This window comes from Pinus tabuliformis, chromosome J (assembly GCF_031772625.1).
Source record: "Pinus tabuliformis cultivar Carrire ecotype Pingquan chromosome J, CPIR1, whole genome shotgun sequence".
Taxonomy (NCBI): domain Eukaryota; kingdom Viridiplantae; phylum Streptophyta; class Pinopsida; order Pinales; family Pinaceae; genus Pinus; species Pinus tabuliformis.
The window spans coordinates 1,056,684,130-1,056,705,412 of record NC_142295.1 but is presented as its reverse complement, the minus strand read 5'-3'; the positions used below and the strand labels follow the sequence as shown (position 1 = coordinate 1,056,705,412).

Below are 21,283 nucleotides of genomic sequence, written 5' to 3'. Positions count from 1 at the left end.
AGGATTCAAGTGCCACTTGTGGGTTTATTTGGCTAGAAATTGGGATGAGGATTACATTATGCTCCCTTGATTTGGGTTTTGACCCCCTATCCAAGTGAAATCAATGGGTGTGTGGGCTTGTTCGATAGGGAATTAGGATTTTGTTTGACTTATTTGTCTCTACTTTAGACTTTGACCTTTGGCATGAGAAATGGACATAGAATGGTGGTTTGTTGTTTGTTCAGATTGCTAGGATTGTGGCAATGGCTCACCACCATTGCAAGAGTGTTTCTTGTGAATCTGAGCATGGTAGGGTAAAAAGAGGAGTGAAGCACATGTAAAATAAATAGTGGAGGTGTAGTGTAGTATGATGAATTCCACCATTCTTTGATGGAGTGTTATGATGTTATCCTTCCCACTTAGGTTATATTCTTGTAAGTGACATGGTAAAGCTTTGAGCTTCACAAAATTGGGTTTACTCTGTGTAACATCCTTAGAATGAATGGAAAATTTCTAGTGGGTTACTTTGAGAAATGGATTACATGGAAAAAAAAATGGAAGGAAGAGTATGAGAAGCATTTTTTGAAGAAAAATTGTGTTAAGGACTCTTGTGCAATGAACACAACAATCACATGCTAGAAATCTGGGATTGTTAAAAAGTGATGCATTGGGATTCACTACAGGAAGTATTTGGAGTTCAATGTACATCTATGGTCTCTACAACATATGGTTGGAAGAATTGTGGCCCATTTCGATTTACCTCTAGAAATTGTCATATCCCCCTCTTGAAGATTCAAGTCCATTTGTGGCTATATCTTTGGTCTTTTGGAGAATCGTAGGGGTATTCAGCTTGTTCAAAATTTGGTAATGGTTGAAAGTACATATAAGGTTAGCCTTGTTGCTACAATCGAGAAAGAGAGGCACTTGGAGGGCTATTGGAAGTGAGCCAAAGGAGGAGAAATAAGCAGATGCCTGTAGTATGCATGGAAACTAGTATTTTTCTTTTCCATTTTTATATATGTAAGGCAATACACCTGTAAGGCCACTAGAGGCTGGATCAAGGAAGATTGAGTATATGGTTTGAAGGACTATAATTTTTCATTTTGGACATTCGGTTATGGCTACCACTTTTCTTTTTTGTATTACAAAGATGTTTGGCTTGACTGCAACATTTTCTTATATAAAATATATTTTATTGTGAAAACATTATGTGATGCTTGTATGTGTTCTTAGACAACCTAGATGTGTCTAGTAGTATTTCATGCAGTAATGAACTAAAAAATTGGTCTGAAAGAGCTTATTTTCATGATTCAAAATTGAGATTTTACTTGAATTTGCAAGGATTTGCAAGTGGCAGTCTTGATCAGGATGCATCATTTGTGAGGTTGTTTGTAGCTCATGGGATGGAAGTTCCTGTTTCTCAATCCTACAACAAGAACTCAGGTTTTTATGCAAAACAAATAGGAGCTATCAATGTTGTGTGCTCCTCGTTAGATGCAACAACTAGGTATCACTTGTAAATTGGGGATTTTTATTTTTCCCATTGGGTGTTTATATTGCTCCTAGATATTTAGCAATTGTTTAAATGGATAATACAGTCGATTCAATTTTAGCCAGTTTTAGTTTGGATATTTTTCAAGATGTAAATGAATATGAAAGAAGAAAATCAAGTGGGTATTCAGCATGTTCAAAATCTGGTAATGGCTGAAAGTACATATAAGGTCAGCCTTGTTGCTGCAATCGGGAAAGAGAGGCACTTGGAGGGCTGTTGGAAGTGAGCCAAAGGAGAAGAAATAATCATATGCCTATAGTATGCATGGAAACTAGTATTTTTCTTTTCTAGTTTTATATATGTAAGGAAATACACTTGTAAGGCCAGTAGAGGCAAGATTAGGGAAGATTGACCATATGATTTGAGGGACTATAATTTTTCATTTTGGACATTCGGCTATGGCTACCACTTTTCTTTTTTGTATTACAAAGATGTTTGGCTTGATTGCAACATTTTCTTATAAAAAATATATTTTATTGTGAAAAAATATAATTTGATTACTATTGTGATGCTTTTATGTGTTCTTAGCCAACTTTGATGTGTCTAGTAGTATTTCATGCAGTAATGAACTGAAAAATTGGTCTGAAAGAGCTTATTTTCATTATTCAAATTTGATATTTTACTTGAATTTGCAGGGATTTGCAAGTGGCAGTCTTGATCAGGACACATCATCTGTGAGGTTGTTTGTAGCTCGTGGGATGGAAGTTTTTGTTTCCTAGTCCTACAACAAGAACTTGGGTTTCTATGCAGAACGAATAGGAGCTATCAATGTTGTGTGCTCCTCATTAGATGCAGCAACTAGGTATCACTAGTAAATTGGGGTGTTGTCCTCTCAAGAAGATATGGTGTTATAAAGGTGACAGAATCGGGACATATTCTTGCTTGCATCATCTACCTAAACAATTTGAGAACCCCTATACCTCAGCCATGTTGAGCACATCTGACAATTATGGCATTTCATGAAACCACATTTCTTTCAAGCATTTTCTCAAAAACCTTTAGTGAATCCTCTACATCCCCACATTTTTCATACATGTCAACAAGGGCACTCCCCATGATAAAATCTAGGTATAAAGTGGGGATGGACCTCCTTACCTTGTCGTAGTGCTGCATGTTCAACACACACAACCAAAACACCACCAAAAGTGAACTGGTACTATTCTATCCTAATACATGTCAACATGTCTTGGTACATACTAGAAGAATTAAATTATTTTGGAGCAGAGGCGCTACACCTTTTCATCTGCGAAACCATGAAACCATTGGATCTAAATAAGACATAGGGAAAAAAGGATCTAAGCGATAGACAAGGGAGGAAAGGAATGAAACAGGGGATTAAAAGGGGAAATCCTTTGCTTCCCATTTGAATTCTAGGAGATTACTTGGCAATTTGTCACCTCGCAGCATTAATGTAAGGACGTTGACTGTGGGATAAAGGCGGAATGGATATGGTGGAAGGGTTAGGATGGAAATGGTTTCGAGGGTGTCAGATTGCCAGAGGCGGCAAAAAAATGGTAGGCAAGAAGTCTATTTTGTCTATTAGATAGACTACATTGAAAGTAAGGCATGTCCTCATTGTTTTTTAGGAAAGATTTTAGTGGAAAACTAGTAAATGTTGAAATTGCTACTTGAGGTACTACAACACTTAATGAAGATCCCACTCATGAGACACACTTGTGATTGAGCCCACCTTTAGGTAGCCATTTCCATACATTTTTTAACAAAATATAATTTTCTCATAATTTTTGAACAAAAGCTATTGTCATATTGCAACAATGAATGTCACTTGCAAAGACTTGTAATATGTCAGCAACTTCTAGCATCATTTGACATTGTGCACAAGTCTTGTTCAACTTTTAAGGACTATAGGTACCGAATAACCTGAATATGTAGAAATTAATGCCCAAAAAATGCCTGAAATTGAGGTTTGATCCTTGCAGGTAATAACATAATGATCCATTACATCCTGTGCATCACTGTACAACTTTGCCCTTATCAATATATGAATTAGAGTTAAGTGAACTTGTATAGTTTGTTGAATATGTTGTTTTTCTAACCAGCTGAAGAATTGCAATGCCAATCCAACATTATCTTGGATTTCAAGCAATACTTGAATTACAACACATGGAATCAATTCAAATGATAATTTCTCTAGCATATCCCAACCATGTCCCTTCAACAAATTAACTTCTTGAGTGTAAATACATTGTTTTTGTTCCTCACAAATTTCAGTGTCGAGCTTCCGTGAGAATGCCTTTGCTAAAATATATCTCGTTCGGATAGCATGATCAAGAAAATAATTTGTCCTGCGATCAACAGATTTCGTCCTTATGACATGAAACGCTTTCAATCTCCTTAAACTATCTTGAATTTCAAGCCTTCTTAGCAAGGGCACTGTTGCAAGTTGTTGGGTGTGGAGCATGATTGTTTAGAGGTCTTTGTTTCAGCCGAATGTATACCCCAGGAAGTTTGAACACCCCTCCACGCGGGGGGGGGGGGTGTGCGGGGGGGACTTGTCCCCCCCGCGGGGCTCTGGGGGCTAATCCCCCTGGCTGGGGGGTTCTAGGGCCAGCAGTCCCCTGGTGGGGGTTTCGGGGGCAACGCCCCCGAAGCTAAAAACAGATGTAAAATTGCCTTGTAAAAGTATAGGAATTTCTAGTCAATCTGGGCCGTTCATTAGGCGGATGATCTGACGATAGAACTTATGTTTAGTTTAGGGATTTTTTCCCTATAAGGCAACCCCTCTCTATGTATGAGGGCATTGTATTGACGCTGTGAAAGAGAGGTGTATTCTCTGAGTGAGAAACAGAGAGGTGAGACTGTGAAAGAAAACAAAGGATATTACAACAAATCTACTATAGGTTGTGTCTCTTCATTTTGTTGGATAATAGAAAGGAAGGACTGGCTGTTCGGGGTGGATGTAGCCCAAACTGGGTCAACCACGTATATCTGTGTCTCTCTGGTTTTATACATTTTCTGTGTTTATATTTATGCAATATTCTATGTATTCCATTGCTCTGTAATATATAATTTTCTAACAACTGGTATCGGAGCCGAAGGTCTATTTGGCTAATAAAATTGCAGGAAAGAAGGGTTCCTCGTTCGAGTGGGAGCAATGGCGGAAGATGGTAAGTTTAGGGTTGAGAAATTTGACGGCCAAAACTTCTCACTGTGGAAGATGCAGATGGAAGATTATCTGTATGAGAAAGATATGTACCTACCATTGGGCGGAAAAACAAAGATGTCGATGGGTATGACAGATGAAGAATGGAACCTTCTCGATAGAAAGGCACTCGGAACAGTACAGTTGTGCCTCGTAGAATCAGTCACCTTCAACATTTCAAAGGAAACAACGACAGAGGGTTTGATTAAGGCGTTGGTGAAACTATATGAAAAACCCTCGGCCTCAAACAAGGTATTTCTTATGAAATGGTTATTTAATATGAAGATGTCGGAAGGTGGATCTGTTGCAGACCATTTAAATGATTTTAATACTATTACAAGTCAGTTAAGTTCTGTAAGGGTAAAATTTGATGATGAAGTTAGAGCTCTGTTATTCTTGTGCTTATTGCCAAAAAGTTGGAATGGTTTAGTAATGGCCATTAGTAACTCTGTTTCTGGATCTAGTACTTTAAATTTTGATGATGTTGTCGGTGCTATCCTTAGTGAGGAAATGCGACGGAAAAGCTTCGGTGAGACATTGAGTAATGCTTTGAGTGCAGAGTCTAGGGGAAGAAAAATGGAAAGAGGAAAGAGCTTAGGATTTCACAGTAAATCAATGAAAGGAAGATCCAAGTCCATATCAGGGATAGTGTGCTGGAAATGCTGATAGAAAGACTATAAATCTCGGAAGGGAAAAGAAGAAGATGCACAACAAGAAAACAATCATGAAGCAAATGTGATAGGTGAGGTGTTACAAGATCCTTTGATTCTTTCTTTCGAAAATATTATTGATTCTTGGGTGGTAGATTTAGGGGCCTCATTCCATGCCACACCTGATAAGAAATATTTTCATGACTATGTTCAAGGAGATTTTGGACAAGTCCGTTTGGGTGATGATAAACCCTGTAAAATTGTTGGAATGGGTAAGGTTCTTGTAAAACAGCAGAATGGAAACCAATGGCTACTAAAGGAGGTAAGGCATGTTCCAGATCTGAAGAAAAATATGATTTCAATAGGGCAGTTAGGCGGTAAAGGTTGTGTGACAACTTTCACAGATAAAGCTTGGAAGGTCACCGAAGGAGCCTTGGTAATAGCAAAAGGCGAAAAGGTTGGTACATTGTATTTATGCAATGGTATTTCTAACTTTGTTAATGATTTAACTTCCAAAGGAGCAGATGCAGCATTATGGCATCATAGGCTCGGAAACATGAGTGATAAGGGGATGAAGATTCTTCACTCAAGGAATTTGTTGCCGGGTTTGAAGAATGTTGATTTGGACTTCTGTAAGAATTGCATTTATGGAAAACAGAAAAGAGTCAGATTTCTCAAAGTTGGTAAAGAAAAGAAGAGAAAAAAATTAGAGCTTGTGCATACATATGTATGGGGACCTACTCAGGTATCATCTCTCGGTGGGTCTCGTTATTATGTTACTTTTATTGATGATGCAACTAGAAAAACTTGGATTTATTGTATTAAGAGTAAATCTGATGTATTTGATACTTTCAAGAAATGGAAAGATTTGGTTGAGATTGAGACAGGAAAGAAATTGAAGTGTCTCAGATTAGACAATGAAGGTGAATATTGCAGCAAAGAGTTTGATAGGTACTATTCAGAGCATGGAATTCGGAAAGAGAAGACAGTTCCAAGAACACCACAAGAAAATGGTGTGTCAGAAAGGATGAACAGAACAATCATGGAGCGTGCAAGGTGCATGAGATTGCATGCAGGATTGCCTTTACAATTTTGGGCATATGCTATAGATACTGCTGTTTATCTAATAAACAGAGGGCCTTCAAGTTCCTTGGATGGTGGTGTTCCAGAGGAAGCATGGACAGGTAAAAAGGTAAACTACTCCTTTTTAAAGCCATTTGGGTTTGAGGCTTTTGTCCATATTAATAAAGAAAATAGAACAAAGCTTGAGGCAAAGTCAAAGAAATTTACCTTTATTGGATATGGTGTTAATGATTTTGGTTATCGCTTATATGATTATGAAAATCACAAAATCATTAGGAGCAGATATGTAATATTCAATGAAAAGGTCTTGTATAAGAATCAGTTGCAGGAAAGGAAACAGGAAAAAGAAAACAAGGAATACATAGTTCTTGATGAGATCACTGAAAAAGTAAAGGTGCCTGAAAATAATAATAATCAACAACAACAACAACAACAACAACAACAACAACAACCACCACAACAGCAATAGGCACCCAAACACCTGAAAGTGGTGTTAGAAGATCTACCAGGATAAGTATACCCCCTGAACGATACTCTCCTTCATTATATTATTTATTGTTGACTGATTCCAGTGAACCTGAATGTTATGAAGAAGCAATGCAGGTTGAAAGTAGGAAGAAGTGGGAGCTAGCCATGGAAAAAGAGACGGACTCCTTAATGCATAACCAAACTTGGGACTTAGTCAGGTTGCCTGCAGGTAAAACTACATTGCAGAATAAATGGGTTTACAGGCTAAAGGAAGAAGATGGAGGAAAACAAAGGTACAAAACTAGACTTGTGGTGAAGGGTTTTGCACAGAAGAAAGGTATTGACTTTGATGTTTCTCTTGTTACTAAAATGACTTCAATCAGAACAATTTTAAGTCTAGTAGCAGTTGAAGATTTCCATCTTGAGCAGTTAGATGTAAAGACAACCTTTCTCCATGGGGATTTTGAGGAAGAGATATATATGTAGCAGCCACAAGGATATGAGGTAAAAGAGAAGGAGAAACTAGTGTGCAGGTTGAAGAAGAGCTTGTATGGCTTAAAACAGGCTCCAAGGAAATGGTATCTAAAATTTGACAAGTTTATGTCTGAACAAGGTTATACTAGATGTCACTCTGATCATTGTGTTTATCTGAAAAAGCAAAATGATGGTAGCTACACTATATTGTTATTGTATGTGGATGACATGCTTGTTTCAAGGTCTAACATGCAAGAAATAAATGTGCTCAAAAGAAAATTGGCAAATTCATTTGCAATGAAGGATTTGCGAGCTGGAAAACAAATCCTTGGTATGAGAATAACTAGAGATAGGAAATATTGCAAATTAACATTGTCTTAGAATGAGTACATACAAAAGGTGTTGAAAAGATTTAATATGCACAATGCAAAACCAGTTAGTACACCTTTTGCTAGCCATTTCAAACTTAGTAAGGAAATGTGCCCAAAGTCCCAAGAAGACATGGATTATATGTCTAAAGTTCCATATGCATCAACAGTTGGAAGATTAATGTATGCAATGGTCTGCACAAGGCCTAATATTGCACATGCAGTGGGAGTTGTAAGTAGGTACATGAAAAATCTAGGAAAGGAACATTGGATGGCAGCGAAATGGATTCTCAAATATTTGAAAGGTACCACAAAACAAGCATTATGCTTTGGTGGTTCAAACATTTCTCTACAGGGATATGTTGATGCAGATATGGTAGGTGACAGAGATAACAGGAGGAGCACTATAGGATATGTATTTACTGCAGGTGGAACAAATGTTAGTTGGGTTTCAAAAATCCAAAGTGTTGTTGCACTTTCAACAACAGAAGCAGAGTATGTTGTTGCTATAAAGGCTAGTAAAGAAATGATTTGGTTACAAAGGTTTATGGGTGAATTGGGTAAGAAGCATGATATGGGCATGTTATACAGTGATAGCCAAAGTGCCATTCATCTTGCAAAGAACTCAGAATTTCATTCCAGGACTAAACACATATAGCTCAAGTACCATTTCATATGATCAGCGTTGGAAGATGGAGAGTTGAAGTTGCAAAAGATACACACTAGCCAGAATCTTGCAGATATGCTAACAAAAGTTGTAACTAGGGAGAAACTGAGAATATGCTCAGTTTCAATTGGCCTTCAAGGATGAAGATGAAGATGAGAAACAACCAGCTCCAAAGAGGAGTCATTGTCCAACAAATGAAGCAGCGGTGGAGCTGCTACAATCATTCTCCATGTGGGACATTGTTGGCTGTGGAGCATGATTATTTAGAGGTCTTTGTTTCAACCGGATGTATACCCCAGGAAGTTTGTACACCACTCCATGTGGGGGGGGGGGGGGGGGTGTGGGAGGGACTTTTCCCCCCCGCGGGGGTCCGGGGGGGCCAGCGGTCCCTCGGCAGGGGTTTTGGGGGCAGTGCCCCCGGAGCTAAAAACAGATGTCAAATTGCCTTGTAAAAGCATAGTAATTTCTAGTAAATCTGAGCCGTTCATTAGGCGGATGATCTGACAGTAGAACTTATTTTTAGTTTAGGGTTTTTTGCCCTAGAAGGCAACGCCTCTCTATGTATGAGGGCATTGTATTGAGGCTGTGAAATAGAGGTGTATTCTCTGAGCAAGAAACAGAGAGGTGAGACTGTGAGAGAAAACAGAGGATATTACAGCGGATCTGCTATAGGTTGTGTCTCTTCATTTTGCTGGATAATAGAAAGGAAGCACTGGCTGTTTGGGGTGGACATAGCCCAAATTGGGTGAACCGCGTATATCTGTGTCTCTCTGGTTTTATGCGTTTTCTGTGTTTATATTTATGCAATATTCTATGTGTTCCATTGCTCTGTAGTATATAATTTTCTAACGCAAGTGTTAGGGATTTAAAGATCATATGAGGTTTAAAAATCATTGTTTTAACATCTCTATATAGCCAACAAGACCTCGATTCACTATTGAGTTCAATGAAGTATGAGGGCTTCCCTACCAGGATCCCATTTTTGCTTGGGTTTGCCCAACCCATATGTCATGTCAAAAAAAGGATAAGGTTGGGTGCCATATTGGGGGCTTTGTAGAACTAATGCCCTCAGACCTCGTTAATAAAAAGGGAAACATCTGAGTAACTATTCCCATCATTTTCGTTCATGGTACAGTGGTGTGGGTCCAATTAGCTATGGTTGGGTTGTTGTTCGTGCCTTGGGTTTATATATAGATTTCTTCTCACCTGGCAGGGGACTAGTTCCATGGACAATCAATTCCGAAATTTATACTTCAAAATATAGAAGTATGTGTGGAGGCATTACTGCAACAATTTGTTGGATATTTAATCTGATTGTTTCAGAGAGATTCCTATCTTTGATTGATGTGTTGGGCACATCCAAAACATTTATAGTATTCACAACTATTGTTGGGGTTGCATTCCTTTTTGTCCTTTCTTTTGTTCTTGAGATGAAAGGTCTGAGCTTCAAGGAGGTCGATAAATTATGACAAGGGAGATCATATAGTGGTAGTATAGGCGAGGAAGGTTATTTTAACAAACCCCTTCTTGATGATCATCATACATTTTGAAGAAGAAAATCAAATGTTGAAATCTCTCGCTAGAGAGGGCATTCAAATCAATTGCTGCAAATCTACGGATGACATTTTTGAGGTATTATAGGAGAATGTACAACTTAAATGGCATATCATCAATAACATCGACAGGTTTTGCATGGTGACGGTGTCGTAATTTTCATTATTTCTTGATAAGATGCTATTATTTTTTTGAAAATTCCATTGGATATGTTGGATAATGGATGCTTCTACTTACATCATTCATCAACATACCCTTTGAAAAGATTTTGCATTGTTACCACTCCCCAAATATAGGAATTTTAATTTAGCACTATATTTTTGTATGCAAAGGATATATATTTTATGCTTTCCTTGATTTGGGATATACATCATTACGCTCTATTGAAGTTACATCATTTGTAGATTAGGTTAGGCACAAACCAATGGGATTTTTTGGGTTACTCTCCTAACACTTGTTGTGGTCCAAATGATTTAGGTATCAGTATTTGCATATTGTTGTTTTTGGGGATGATGGTCTTCCATTGGAAATATAGATATAGACTAAAGAAATGCATCAACAAATTGAGTTTGGATTTGTTGCACATTGGAGGTACTAGGAGGGTGAAGAAACACTCTTACTTCATTATTTAGATGGTTGAGTGGGCATGATGGGTGATAATGTGGAACAATGATATTATGGACACTAAACTACAATTATCTCCCTAGGATGTAGACATGAGACCACCTTTCCCTTTCCCTTCCCATAAAGATGGTTGCCCACATATGGATAAATTATGTTACCCACCATGTGGCACAAATGATAGTCTCCTTCTAATTATGTTGGAAGATGATAAAGTGAGTATGCTATTCTTAAAAGCACCATATTATGATGTAGTTGCTTTGCAATCTGCTTGTTCTGAAATTCATTTTCTAATATTTTACACAATTTTTTATGTATGTTGTTTGAAATTTCTACCATCATGTCAATTTCATTAAGGATTGCTTATCGTTGTTAAATAGATGGTTATGCAAGAACTACCTCCAAATTAAATTGTGAAGGATTTGCTAGACAAAATAACTTATGGTGGTTCACTTTTTACATCTTATGGTTTTCCAATACAAGAGGAGTTGAGGCCAAGAGTCAATCACAAAATCATTAGTGATCCTCGTCAGAAGCTGAAAATGGGTGATTTAGTTTATTTCACTATGTCAATACCACATACATTTTTTATTGAATATAGGAAAGAAAGAAGTCGAATTTTTTGGTAAGGAAGATGAATGCCAGGATGAAACAAGCCATGTGCTAGGAAAGAATTCACAAGTTGCAGCTATGACATCACTTATGTGGCAACTGGCCAATTTTTTGGAGTGTATTAGAAGGAATGGTGACCAAAAGACTCACCTTGTTGAATTCCATTCAACAACAAGGCTCAATTTCATTATACCAATATGCTTGTTATGAGTTCAACATGTCACTTATGGAAATTGAAACTAGGTGGGAAGGATAACAATTATTTCTCACAACCACCAAAGATAAACCCAATTGAAAACTTTCTTTGTGGAGCTTATAATATTGACAACTTTCTTTGTGGAACTTATAATTAATATCATAGCGACCACAATTTATTTTGTAGAAAATTCATTCTACTCTTTGAATAATTTAAAGCACATTATTTTAACAATGCTAGGAGATAGGTATGGATAACCAGGAAAGGAAGGTTTGGGATTGTTTGGGCTATTTTTATTCTCATATTTATATTTCACTTCTTTAGAGAAAATCATATATTCAAATATGAACTCAATTCAAATCAAACTAAAATAGAGAAGCCTAATTATGAAGATGTTTCTCTCTCCACTACCTTGCATTGACGTTAATTTTTTTGAATTATACTTGAATTTCACTAATAATAAATTGGATTTATATACTGCTTTAACACCAAATTGGCATCACGGTAAACATATGAATATCCCATTAAGTATGACCTAAATATGGTTCAAATAATCTTAGCCCTATCCCATGCATGTGGTAGAGTAATTTTTGAGGTGTGAAGTTTTATTAGAGGCACTATTTGTTTGTTTGTTTTGGTTAACAAAAGGGTTTTCTCTAGGTTTTATGTGACTTTCAATTTATCATTTGTAACATGTTGATAAATGAAAAAGAATAATGTGTGATATTTATCTTGAAAAAATTAATGTTGAATGAAAGGATATAAAGTTTAACCAAGCTACAGTTTGTTTTAGTAAAGGTAGAAGAACATCTTAAAAAGATGTCTATTGATACACCATATATAGAGTTTGAACACAAGTAATATATGGATTTTTATTTTACAAATATGTTATTAAGTTTTTATACCCAAGATATCACAACAAGAAAATATTGATATTGTAGGAATTATTTTAGGATCTCATTAAGGTAAATTTTTTTGATGTCCTACTTGATTGATACCTTCTCATGATAGGAAGGATTTAAATATGAATTAATATGTTCCTAAAACAAATCATATTCAAAGTTTATATATAAAAAAGATAAATAAAAATGTCAATGCCTTCGTTTGATTATTAATTGACTCTGGTGTGCGCGGGTTATAGGAAATGGGATTGGAAAAAGGATGGGGAGACAATGCAGAGTATGTCTTCGATATTATTCATTTGTTGTTGGAGACCCTTTAGGCATCTGAGCCATTGACTTTGGAAATGTTTATAGTAGGGATTCCTATGTTTTTTAATGTTGTTAATTTTTCACTTCATGGTTGTTTTAGGCAAGCAAATGTTTTAGGAATGCTAGACAAGACACTAGTGGACAGGTAAACAAATTTCTTATAATTGCAATGTTCATTCCATGATATCCTCTCTTTATTGTTTGATTGTATTTTGAATGTTTCTTTTGATTTTGTTTTGTCTTTTAACTATGAAATTGAAAATACTTGGTATCATGTCCTTTTAAAAAACATCCAAAGCTGGAACATGAGTATAGTATTACATGATATTAATTGAAATCCTTCTAGTTGTTTTGTGTTAAAATATTTTCATGACTATTAATTTTTTTTACTTTCATGTTGTTATTTGAGCACATGTTGTCTATATACTTGACCAAGTTCACACATTAGAGGATGAAATGTTGTTGTGAATAAAACATCAAGGGTTAAGCAAAACAACTCAAATTATTTGTTTTAACAAGTTATCTACAACATAAGCTTTTTAGCATGTAACTTGGCTGGCATGATTGTGCCTAAGCTTTATTTGAACATTTAATATAGCTAAGTTACTAAGGTATTATTTTCTATGGTGATGTTTTATTTGCTTTGTTTATACAGGTCATATGGCCACATAATGACCATTATCCCCAATTGAAGAAAACTTGTTCGACTTTCTTGCTTTTATGGGGGAAAATGACATTGAAATTTCTGATATTAAGGTATATGTCGTATGAATATTTTATAGTATACTTTAGTTTATATTCAAGTATTCATCATCTTTCATGTCTTATACTTTGAATTGTATCTTCTTTCATTTTCAAGAGAGGAATTCAATATTGATAGTAAGAAGCGGGAATTGAAGAAAGAGGAGAACAATAACACTGGAGCGATAAATGCAAAATGAGAGAGAAAAGAACTGGTCTAGTGATACCCTTAGAGCCACATAGAGACTAGTGGTAAAGTCTTTAGAGTTGGCGAATTCACTTGCATTGTCTTGGCAACATAGTGTCAATGTTTTCAAATGATGAAACAATATTTAATATGTAAATTAGAGTCCAACCAATATTAAGTTGGAAACGCATATTGTAATACTTGACATTTTATATAATAAAATTTATGTAGTTGAAATTTTTTTTTTTTCATTTGATATTATTTAGTCTTGTAATTTATATATGTAACTTTGCGTTATCATATTATATGAACATGCATATTGTATGCCATTTGTTTTAATTTAGTTGCAAAATCATACTAATTAATTTATGTTGATTAATAATGAACACATAAAATCAATCTAAAACTACTAAATTAGTAGTTTATATTGATTAATGATGAACACAAATAAAATGAATATATGACTAAATTAGTCGTTTATAATGATTATGAATGAAATTAAATGAAATGAAGAAAAACTACTAAATCAGTCGTTTATAATGATTATGAATGAAATTAAATGAAATGAATAGAAACTACTAAATCAATCATTTATATAATGAATATGAAACTACTGAAAAATATAAATGACTACTGCAAACGAAAAATTTGTGACTACAAATGATGACTAAATTTTGCATATATATGACTATTTGTAGCTAATTTATAGTATCTTATAACATGACTAAAATTTAGTCATATTTTTTTAGTCATTAATTGGTTTCAAAGGATGACTAAAATTTGCATATCTATTACTATTAGTAGCTAATTTACAGTATCTTATAACATGACCAACCTTTTGGTTATATTTCTTTGGTCATTATTTGGTTTTCTCAGGTAATCATTTAGTAATAAATTTTGTTGTATACTTGGTCTTTAATTGCGACAATTAGTGACTAAATCAATGACTAAATTTATGACTAGATATACTACTAGATGATAAAATTGAGACAACCAAATAATGACTAAGCTAAAAACAACTAAAAATTGGCCGCGTTATAAGATACTGTAAATTAGCTACTATTGATCACCCACTGAAAAATGGTCGTTTATATGGAAAACTAATTAGCCATTTTGTGCTAGTAATTAGGGGAATTTTGAGGTTAAAAATGATCCTCAAAACAAAAATGTACTAACAAAATTAACTTTAAAAGAACCAATAGGATTTAAAATGGTGATGTCATCCTCAAGTGAAAATATTTTGGAGGGAAAAGAAGAAACCTATTTTTTTTTTAATTGTATTTTTGGCTATTCTACTTGTAGGTTCTCTCAAATTTCAAGAGTAGAAACATGTTGGTTGTAGAATTAAATTCCACATCCAACGATTACTCAATCAGACACACCATTTTCATGTATTTTCATTTTTTTCAATGTAGATTTACTCTAAAGTATGCAGAGTGGGTACTCATTGGATGTGGAAATTAATTCCACTTCCAATGGGTGTCTATTATTTAATTTTGAGTGAACCTATAAGGAGACAAGCCGGAAATACAAATAAAAAGGTCGTTTCCTTTCTTTTTCTTTAAAAATTAATGTGTCTTATTATATTATTTTAATTATTATTTTCCATAGAAGGCTTATTTTAGAGCTCAAAGTTCCCCTAATGATAGAGTATTTTTCTAAAAACTCTTCAAAAAACATAGAAGAACAATATTTTTCAAATTTGTAGTCAAGTAAGGAACTTATGTTCAAGACAACTCGAAACAAGTGGAGGAATTTTCATCAAAACAAACCATCTCAACTATTGTCATCGCAAGAGGGTCCACCTTCATTAAGTAGTTCAGCAAATTTGATGCTCTTTGGAACTTCAAGGAAACAACAAATCTACAAAATACAAAAAAGAGGTTAAAGAGGAATAAGTAGGATTATGTTAACCTGGAAATGATTTAAAGTCATTCCCTAAGGATCTAGTCACCAATGCCCAAGAAGAAAAGTAGTAATAAAAGAGGTAGATAAATAATATGTAAAGGTGCCAGAGGCAAAAGAAGAGGAAGTAGAGGAATTTGAGTGAGAATCGAGTAATGAAAAGGAATAAAAAGTGGCACCATACGTTGTTATGAAACCAGCTCAAGAAAAGATAGAAAAGATAGATCAACGACTTAGAATTCAGCCTCTTTGAGGGGGAAACCTCCTTTACATTACATAAATGAACAATTCTTGGATGATGCAAATGAAAAAACCTCCTTTCTATATATAGGAGTCTAAGGAGTCACAATATAATCAAGACGACCTAACAATAATAATATAAAGCCACAAAAATAACAATATAGGGATTCTATGGGGCACAGTAATAACAATATGGGGGCAATAGGGGCACAACAATATTAATAAGGGGTATAACTACAATAGTAATGGGGTAATCACTAGTATTATAGGGACCCAACATGCCCCTCTCCTTCAAAAAAGTGTTGTCCTCAACGCTTGAGTAGTTCTGGATACTTCTGCATAAAATTCTCATCCTCCCATGTGGAATCTTCAGTGGATAAGTCCTTCCACTTGATAAGATACTCTGAAATTGATCGATTTCGTAGCTGTCGAGTTCTTGTTTCTGTGACTGCTTCCGGTTCCAATATAATTTTTCCTTCCTCGTCAAGTTCTGGCAAAATTGTTTGAACTGGGAGCTTGTCGCCTATAACCTTCTTTAAACATGAAACATGGAAAACTGGGTGCAATCGAGAAGCTGCAGGAAGCTCCAATTTGTATGCCATAGTACCAATCTTTTGCAACACCTTGTACGGACCATAATACTTTGGTGATAATATATTATCCTTCTTAGCTTGCTTGAGGGACATTTGCTTATATGGTTGTAGCTGTAGGAATACCCAATCACCTACATCAAAACTTCTTTCACTGCGATGTTGATCTGCCTGTTGTTTCATTCTATTCTGTGCCAACACGAGGTTATCCTTTAAGAGTTGGAGGACTTGTTGTTGATGTTCGATGTGATGTTCCATTGCCTGAACCTTAGAATTTTCTCTTAAATATGATGTGATGGATGGTGGTTGATACCCATAAAGTGCCATAAATGGGGTCATTTTTGTTGCTGTATGGAAGGAAGTGTTATACCACCATTCAGCCAAAGGCAACCATTTGACCCATTGTGTTTGTTTATCAGATACAAAGCAACAAAGATATCCTTCCAAACATTTGTTTACTATCTCAGTTTGCCCATCATATTGAGGATGATAAGATGAGCTATGAGCTAACTGAGTACCAAGACAAGAAAATAATTCTGTCCAAAAATTTCCAGTGAAAATGGGATCTCTGTCACTTACAATAATCTTTGGGTTTCAATGTAGCTTTCGAATTGTTTCCATAAATGCAGTAGAAACTGTACTGGCTTTAAATGGATGTGATAATGCACAAAAGTGTGCATACTTGGTAAGTCTGTCAACTACCACCATGATGACACTCTTTCCCTCAGACTTTGGTAAACCTGTGATAAAATCCATTGAAACCTCCTCCCAACGTTGGCTTGGAATGGATAAAGGTTGTAATAGACCTGGTGTCTAAATTGTTTCAACTTTATTTTGTTGGCAAACCAAACATTCCGCCACAAACTTTTGAATGTCTGATTTAAGGCCATCCCAAAAAAATTCCTTCTTAACCCTGTGGTAAGTTTTTAAAAATCCTGAGTGCCCTCCTAAGGGAGAAGTGTGCAATTCCATAAGAATCTTTTGTTTTAGCTGGGAATTCTTACAGAGGTATAAGCGATATTTGTACCATAACGAATCATTTTGCCAGCTAAATGTATCAGACATATTGGAATCTTGTTGTAACTTTCGAATAAGTGCCCACACTTCTTCGTCATTCTTCCATTCCTCCCTTGCTTCGTTTATCCAATCTGGTTGGATAATAGAAATGGCGCACAACAATGCTTCCACATCCTCATCCTTTCTTGAGAGTGCATCTGCCACCACATTTTGCTTCCCTTTTTTGTAGATGATTTCAAAGTCATAACCCAACATCTTTGTGACCCACTTTTGTTGCTCTTCAGAGGATAATCTTTGTTCTAAAAAGTATTTAAGGCTATCATGATCCGTTTTTACCTTGAAGTGTCTTCCCATTAGGTAGGGTCGCCATTTCTTAAGTGCATGGAGTATTGCTAACATTTCCTTCTCATAAATAGCTTTGTGTAAAAAATTTCCCTTGATTGGACGACTTTCAAAAGCAATTGGTCTTTCATCTTGCATTAAAACATCACCAATTCCATTTCCTAAAGCATCACATTCCACAATAAATGTTTTTGTAAAGTCCGGTGTAGCTAAGACCGGTGCTTGGCACATTGCCTCTTTAAGATGTTTGAATGCCTTTGTTGCTTCTGGGGTCCATGAAAATGCATCTTTCTTCAATAACGTTGTTAGAGGTGCTGCTATTCTTCCATAATTCTTAACAAACTTGCGATAATACCCTGTCAACCTGAGAAATCCTCGCAGATGCTTTATGGATGTGGGAATTTTCCATTCCTTAATGGCTTTAATTTTGCTAGGGTCTACCTTAACTCCTTCATGAGATACAATATGACCTAGATATTCCACCTCTTGTACTCCAAAGAAACATTTGGATCTTTTTGCATATAACTGTTTCTCCTCCAATAGTTGTAACACCCTGTCAACATGTTCAACATGATCCTTCCAAGACTTGTTGTAGATTAGTATATCATCAAAAAATACTAACACAAATTTTCTAAGGAATGGTTTGAAAATTGAATTCATCAAACCTTGAAATGTTGAAGGTGCATTGGTAAGGCCAAAAGGCATGACCAAAAATTCATAATGACCCTCATGAGTTCTAAATGCTGTTTTCGGAATGTCTTCAATATTCATTCTGATTTGATGATATCCCGAACGACGATCCAACTTGGTGAAGTAAATTGATCTATGCAATTCATCCAGTAATTCATAAATGACAGGAATGGGAAACTTATCTTTAATAGTGAGCTTTTCGAGCTCCCTATAATCCAGACACATGCACCATGATCCATCCTTCTTGTGCACCAATACGACTGGAGCAGAGAAAGAACTTTGACTTGGTTGAATTATACCAGCCTCTAGCATTTCTGCAACCATACGTTCAATTTCACTCTTTTGGGCATAGGGATATCTGTACGGCCTGATGTTTGGAGGAACACTTCCCGGAATCAGATGAATAGCATGATCATGATCACGAATAGGTGGGAGACATTTGAGAGTCTCAAATACCTTGGAATGATTGTCCAAGACTTTTTGGAGATCTGGAGAAATAGATGATTCTACTGTGGACACATCTAGTGAACATAATTGTGCAATTACACCTCTTTTTTCCTTTTTTAGAAGCTTTGACATACTGTTAGAGCTTATTATCTTTCCTGGTTTCCCTACAATACCCCTTAATTCAACTTCCTTTCCTTCCACAGAAAATTTCATGAAAAGTTCTTGAAAATTAAAAGCTATTGTACCCAAGGATTGTAGCCATTGGACTCCTAGTACAACATCAACACCTCCCATTGGAATGGAAAGCATTGGGCTAGTCAATACATATTCTCCCATGGAAATCTTGATATTATGGCACTTTCCCGAGCAATTTATTGTTCCTCCATTTGAAACCATCACTTGACACTATGGTGCTGGATATAAGAAGAAATTCAATTCTCTTGCTACCTTACAATGAATAAAATTGTGGGTACTTCCTGAATCAATCAACACTATTACCTTTTTCTTCTTGATTTGTCCTTCTATCTTGATGTTTTGAGGAGTGGAATTCCCGCCAATGCATTACAAGATATGGTCAGATTCATTTCTTCTTTATCTAGGCTTTTTTCCTGGAGTATATCCTCTTCTTTTGACCTTTCTTGCTCCTTTTCTTCTTCCTCTTCACAATCTATGTAGAATAATTTCTTCTCATCACACTTATGACCTTTAGTGTATTTGCTATCACAACTGTAACAAAGCCCTTTTGCTCTTTTTTCTTCCAATTGTTGTGGTGTCAACCTTATAGGTTGTGGAAGACTAGCGGCAACAACACTTCCGTCTTTATAGTTGTGAGTGGTATGCTTTCTGGTTGCCATAATTTTGCTTTCCATTTTTCTTGCTAACCTGAATGCCTTCTCTAATGAATCAGGTTCCCAAAGGCGAACATCATGTTGGATATTATCCTTTAAAGACCCTATGAACACATCAATCCTATGCTCCTCTAGAATATCTTTTACCCTTATGTTCAATTTTTGGAACTCCTCAATGTGCTCCATTATTGAACCCTTTTGTTTGAGACTTATCAATTGGCTAAAAAAAGTGTTTCTTTTTGTATCCTCATAATGTGCTATCAATTTTTCCATAAAAATTGCCCAAGTGATAAATTGTTTACGAGAGCAAAGCCATTGATACCATACAAACTGATTTGGTTCCAAATATAAAGTTGCCATACGTACCTTTTGTGTGTTTTGCACATTATTGAGATCGAAGAATTGCTCCATCTGTAATATCCATGTGGCGGGATCCTTGCCATCAAACTTCCTCATATCGATTTTTGGAACATGGTGAGTCTTTGATCCAACATTAGAGTCTATGGAATCATGATTAACATTTCTTTTGTTCTCATCATGAGTTTCCTTTAGTACCCTTTCACCCTTAGTGACCATTTCTTGTAGCAACTTATTCATATTTATCTTCAATTCTTCCATCTTATCATCCATGCCATCAATTTTAGCATCCATGCCATTCACCTTAGCTTCCATGCCATCCATCTTAGATTCTACACCTTTCTTTAAACCATCCATCTTAGCTTCTACATCTTTCCTTAAACCATCCATTTTAGATTCTATTGTTTTTTGTGCAAGTGACACTCGTTGCACTTGTTCTTGTAATTTTGATATATCATATAGCATTTCTTCTTCTTCTTCATGAGTCATGCTAGAGCTTTCAGGTTCCTTACTAGGTGTTTGCATTTTCTTTCCTCGGGGCATCAGTTACCGATAATAATTCTCTAATATGCCCTTTGAATTCCTTCAAAATAAATTTTCAAACCAAGCTTAAGCAAAAATTAAAGAAAATCTACACACCTTTTTTCACTTTGTAGGAGTTCGATATTGCCTCTGATGTATCTCTGTACTTTCTGATTATGTAGTTCTGAATTTGTGACCTATAGTAGCCCTCTGTGTCCTCTTTCCAATGCCACAAGTCTGACCCAAATTGGATTCTCCAAGGACGAGTTATGCGAAATCTCCCACAGTGACTTGATTATAGACTAGTTCAGTAGAGCGAACTTGTACGACGTGCCCCGAGTCAATGTTTCGACCTTTGGATCTGAAAAACACCCACAAGAAACTACAGCCCGTCCTCTTTCTTTTCCTTCTTACGAAACTTCAATCCGATCCCCAAGGAGAAAGTTATGACGATTTTCCCTAGGTCACCTGTTTTGAATGTAATTCAGGAGTCTGCAAAAAGACCAACTTCCTCAGATCATTTCTCCGCAAATATCACGCTAAAAGCTTTGAAATTCGGACCCAAGGTTCAACGCGATTTCTTCTCAAATGAGTTTTTTTTGCGACTTCTGAAATTTCACAGAAAAAAAGTTATAGCGAAAATGCCAAGATGACCTGTTTGGAGCAGCGAAACCATAGAATCCAAAGCTCTGATACCAAATGTTATGAAACCAGCTCAAGAAAAGATAAAAAAGATAGATCAACGCCTTAGAATTCAGCCTCTTCGAGGGGGCAACCTCCTTTACATTACATAAATGAA

The 21,283-nt window shown here is 35.8% G+C and overlaps 1 pseudogene; it reads left to right on the top strand.

Annotated features, from left to right (window-relative positions):
- Positions 1–21,283, top strand: part of LOC149230593 (aspartate aminotransferase, chloroplastic-like) — a 101,639-nt pseudogene that overhangs the window by 3,312 nt on the left and 77,044 nt on the right.